The sequence below is a fragment of the Staurois parvus genome, unplaced genomic scaffold (assembly GCF_062004578.1).
Source record: "Staurois parvus isolate SC_StPar_1 unplaced genomic scaffold, SC_StPar_1.0 ptg000210l, whole genome shotgun sequence".
NCBI lineage: Eukaryota > Metazoa > Chordata > Amphibia > Anura > Ranidae > Staurois > Staurois parvus.
The window spans coordinates 2,019,261-2,024,811 of record NW_028318006.1 but is presented as its reverse complement, the minus strand read 5'-3'; the positions used below and the strand labels follow the sequence as shown (position 1 = coordinate 2,024,811).

Here is a 5,551-nt window from a genome sequence, read left to right as displayed (position 1 = left end):
CAATCTGTATGCAATGCACTGCGTGTTGGCAGATTGCATGCAGATTGTAAAGTAGCAGATCTGCCAGAGATTTGTGCGTGTGTGATGGCCCAGCAGACCAGTCTGTGGACAAACTGTTGGGTGGTGGCAAGCTACCATTTGTTGTGTGTCTGGTGTGGGGGTGTGTGGACAGTGGAAGAGTGATTAACACCGGGGTTATAGCTTGTAGGATAGCTGGAGGAATCCTAGAAGAGTGTGCCAATTGCTAGACTGCTCCCCAACCCTTAGAGTGCACCAAATTGTATATAAGATTCGTATCTGCCTATGTGTGGTCAGCCAGCTGGATTGGAGGCGAGTCTCCCTCTAGTGATGGCCAGGGGTAGTGCGGGCTGTGAAAGTGTATCACGGCCAGTCTTATATGATCAAACTCCCCTTCCTTTACCCCAAGTCATGGACGTGCACGCCTCGGTTAGCTAGTCACCGTTTGCGTGCGGTTTTGATCCGTGACTCTTTCCCTCCTTTTTTGGGATTGCAGACCGCAGCCCGCCCCCCCCCCCAACCAGAACATTCCCCAAATACAACCAATAACCGTTGATGAGATTCAACAAGCAAAATACAATAAATCGCACTTCTCTGGCTCAGTTACTGGAACTACCCCTGACTCCAGGGTTACAGCACCACACAAAGAGCATGCAAAAAAAAAAAAAAAAAGGGGGGGGAGAGCTCTTCTGCTTGCAGGTGAGCCACTGATGCCAAAAAATCCAGGTGCCCCTTATATCCTGTCCGCAAATGCTCCAGAAACTTCCGTGACTCCTGATTGGATCCGTGGAATTTGGCTTAACAAGATTTAAAAAGGGGCCAACACCAGATTTCTCCACACGTAACAAACACACCATTTACAACTTCAAACAAGCCAATTTGAGAGGGGAGGGGGGTTGGGGGCGGCCGCAATCCTATGAAAGTGGTCCCAAAGGTTTGTGCCCACTTTTGGCCATGGGATTGCAGACCGCACCCCCCCCCCAACCAGAACATTCCCCAAATACGACCAATAAATGAAATGAAACCATTAGGCAGATCGTGGTGAGAAATGGCCGTGGCACTTTATTGGTGTTACACAAATAAACCATGTACATACTATAATAACCGTTGATGAGAGTCAACATGCAAAATACAATAAATCACCCTCTTCTCAAAATCTAAATCACATACAACATCTGAACTCTGAAAACGTCCCCCACCTGCCTTCCTTGTGAACAAGGCCGGCCTAGCCCAAAGCAGCGGCCATTTAGATGCCAGATTGTAGGCCTAAATTAAAGATCCATCCAGGCCAACATCTGAAAGATGAAGTCCGTCCCGTCTATACAGACATGGATTTCCACCCTCCAGATCAACATGCCTGTACGACAAGCCACCCAGTGATGGCATGAATTTTTCCAAGGCCGTGTTAATTATTTTCCTTATTTTCTCGAAAAACCACATCTGAGGAGAGGACCACCAAGAAAACCTGGGAACAATCTCTGATAACATCACGGTCGTATAAGGTGAAGACAAGCAAAACCTATACAAATCCCTTATTCGTAAACAACAGGTCAAGTGTTCCCACCATGCCCAAGTCATTTCCTCCCAGGTGGACCACTAAAATATAAGGCAGGGGCCACACTTGAAACAACTGGGACAAATGCCAGTAGAGGTGACACCAGCGCATGCCTCTCACTCCTTTCCAATATACAGTGAAGGCTTCCGGCAACAAAGAGTTCCACAAGGATGACGCTGAAGAGCTCTTTTACAAGCCCAATATACAAATGAGTGACCTACAATCCAGATGCAGTGCTGGGCACCTGCAAATCGAGTCAAAAAAAAAAAGGTTAGGTCTAATGCATAACTGAAAACACTTAGACTTCCACCTACCCAGGTCCTTAATACCCGAGGGGGAAAAACCCAACCTGGAGGCCTCTGACGCCATGCCAATCCTAAATGAATGGGAAGAGAACTTGAAATGCAAAAGGCCTAAATGATTCAGGCATCTACGCAAAACAACAAACTGATATTTAGTAAGGGGGTGCAAATCCAAGTGGAGCAGAAACAGCCCCGAGTCTCGAGGACGCACAGCAAGGAACTGCCTAACGAGACTCACAGGACAAACAGAAAAGCCACAAACAGCTGGTAACGTTATCCATGCGCCCCTCCCCAGCTGATCAGTCTTGGAGTGACACAAAAACAAACGCACCAACGAATCATCTACTACGACATGCTCAGATAATATTCCCAAAAAGGCACACCTGGACAATAGAACCAGCTTGGATATTCTAAAGGCCCCAAAAAACATCAGGGAAAATGCAGCAAAGCCTCGTAATCGAAAAAGCAGACCACCGAAGCAGCACATAGGTCGGCCAAGAGCGCCATAGAATTAGGTCTACACTCATCAAGCACGAACTTGGACTTTCGATACCCTCTCAACGCCTGTTTTATCGAAAAGAACTGGGTACAAGAAGAGAGGCCTGATAATTTGAGAAAAAAAGAAACTCCGGCTAATATCTTGGACATGTGGCCATAGGAGTAACCAAAGCGCATCAAGGATGTCAAAAAAGGCTGCGATGGCCAATTCAGTGAGGGAATGGGGCAGAAAGCACCAATTATACGCAAAGATGACCCACCTTCTCCATGCCGCTGAATAATCCATGCAAGTGTGAGGAGCGATCGAATTCTTAATCAACTCCTGCAAAAGGTTCATATCAGGTCCCACAGGTGTGACGGACAGCTGAGGCCAATCTCGTCCAACTCCGGTAGCAACTGACGAAGCCTGGATACCTGAAAACGAGACAGTGAATCCACCAGAGTATTAGAAAACCCAGGAACATACTGTGCCTTAAGCCAGATGTTAAATTTTAAACAGAAAAAAGCTAAGTGTCACAAAAGCTGTACAACAAACAATGATTTAGAGGATAAACAATTCCCCGCAAACACCACATCCTTATTATCGGTACTCACCAAAATCAGTTTGTCAGCAAATTGCGTACCCCAAAGCTCCAGGGTCACCACCACCGGGAACAGTTTCAGCAACACAATATTCTTAGTGGCTTTTTTTATAAGCCAAGACTCAGGCCAAGCCCCGCAGCACCAATTCGACCGCCATACAGCGGCAAAACCCCTGGAACCAGCAGCATCAGTTTCTAACAAAAAATCTTGCGCTGACAGTGTCAGCCTAAAAAAAGGACTTACCATTGTACTCTGACAGTAAATTCGCCCAAAACCACGGGTCTTCCTTTAAGTCCCGGGTGAGGAATAAGTGAGCAGAGGGAGACTTATAACCTGAGGTGACAAGATACAAACATCTGGAAAAACTCCGACCAACCAGCATAACCCTGCAAGCAAAAGCCAGGAGCCCCAACAAAGACTGCATCTCCTTCAACAAAAACTTTTTCCAGAGAATAAAGGATAGAACCTGCGACTGGAGTTTTACCAACTTCATCTGTGGCAGCTGAAATTCCATTGCCACCGTATCGAGAAGAAGCCCGAGGAACTCCAAAGATGTGGTCCATGAGTATGCGAAACAACTGAAGCAAACTTGAACACAATGCCGATTCCGGGGGACCACTGAACAAAAAATCATCCAAATAATGGACAACGCCATCCCAACCAGCCTCAGCAACGTGCACCCAATGTAGAAAAGTTGAAAACATTTCAAAATAGGCACAGGACAAAGCCCATGGGAAGGCTTTTATAAATAAAAACCACCGTCAAAATAAAACCCCAGGGAATTAAAAAGCCAATGGGGAGATGGGCAACAGCTAAAACGCAGCCAATTGTAAAAAGATCTAGAGGCTGGCCTCCTTCTGTCCTCCTCCCTACCCACGCCAAGCCCGTCAGGCTTGCTAGCAAAATCCCTAAAAGTGGGGAGGAGGGTCAAAATGTCCACAAAATCCCCCTTCAAATTTTTTCTTTAATGAACAAGCTTAGGTGAAAACCAAGGGGGATACCTCACAAGGCAGCACCTCCTTCATGCATACCTTGGGGACGCTGGGCCTAGCTGGCAATGCTACGGGACTCTGGGGGGCTAAATGGCAAGGGAACATCCCCGGGATGGACAGCAACATGGGGGGGGGGGAACCAGGGACACTGACTTTGCCTCCTTGTCTGCCCTGGTGAACAGGGAAGACAAAGCACCCCATGGGAGAGACTCACCAGCAGCCAGAGGTTTTCCCGCAGCAGCCTGGGCAACATCGCGCCGAGCAGCATCTTCAGGCCGGGCTTCCACAGTCCTGGGAGCAGCGAGCGCCTCCTCCAGGAAAGTTCCTTCTGCCTCCGAAAGACACCGTGGGTCCGCCATTGCTGGTTGCTCGGCAACGGGGGAAGCCGACTGCATGAGGGATGCAGGCCCCATCCAGCTCCTCCCACTGTGCGTGCTGATAGGGGGCAGGTCCGACAGCCATGCCCCTCCAGGCTCCCATCCTCCGGCTGGACTCCAGAAAGATGGCGACGCTCTGCTTCCACCCCTGCCTCACGCCATCGCAGCCGGTCCGGCGGTTGGTAAAGCTGCCATCCGCTGCAGCAGACCAGACCCCTGGCCACACTCCTGGGCACCCTCCGATCCTCTCCAGGCTCAACAGGCACCACCCCGCCGCGGTCGGCTGGCTCGGGCGGGTCCCAGCTCTCCTTTTCAGCCAGCACCATGCAGCGGCGCAGCCACTCCTCCCCGCTGCACCTTCTCCAGGAAGCACTGAAGATTTTCTTCCAACATGGTACATCCGTGTTCTGGCAAAGAGCTCTTCGGCTTGCAGACTAGCCACTGATCCCAAACGATCCAGGTGCCTCTTGTATCCTATCCGCCAATGCTCCAGAAACTTCCGTGACTCCCGATTGGATCCCTGGAATTCTGCTTAACAAAATTTAAAGGGGCCAACACCAAATTTCCCCACACGTGACAAACCAACCATTTACAACTTCAAACAAGCCCATTTGAGAGGGGAGGAGTGGGGGATGGCCACAATCTCACGAAAGTGGTCCCAAAGGTTTGTGCCCACTTTTGGCCACTCTCTTTCCTTCCCTCCTTCCTTTCCATCTTTTTTTCTTCCTTTCCTTCTTTCCCTCCTTTCTCTTTCTTCCTTTCCCTCTTTTTCCTTTCTTTGCCTCCTTCCTTTCTTTTCCTCCTCTCCTATAAAATGAAAAGAATTGTAAAAAAATTCAATAAAAACCTACTGACACTGGTGGCGGAACTACCAGGGTGGCAAAAGTTGCTCATGTGACCAGGCCCTGGCATTCTGCCACCGTGCTCCGAGGAAATGGTCCCCGGGCTTTGGGCTGCTCAATCCAAAGTGCCTGGGCCTATTTTTTGTCCCAGTCTGGGCCTGGTCTGAGCTATTTTCAGGGTGCCGCTGCTGCCTACAGGTTTGTATACCGAGCCTAATTTTCAGTGAGGCTTCCCCTTTGCTCTCATCTGAGTTATAATCCTGTAGGCCTCTTCACTAGTGTACCTTTCGTTGGACATTTTGGCCACTAAATTTATAGGTACCTAGTGCAACTCATGGGAAAGAGCACCTGGCTGTCAGGGGCTGCTTGAATTGCTACAAAAAAA

At 49.1% G+C, this 5,551-nt stretch overlaps 1 pseudogene; it reads right to left on the bottom strand.

The window, feature by feature from the left end:
- Positions 1–1,054: 1,054 nt before the first annotated feature.
- Positions 1,055–4,306, bottom strand: LOC149461081 (uncharacterized; annotated as a pseudogene).
- Positions 4,307–5,551: the final 1,245 nt, after the last annotated feature.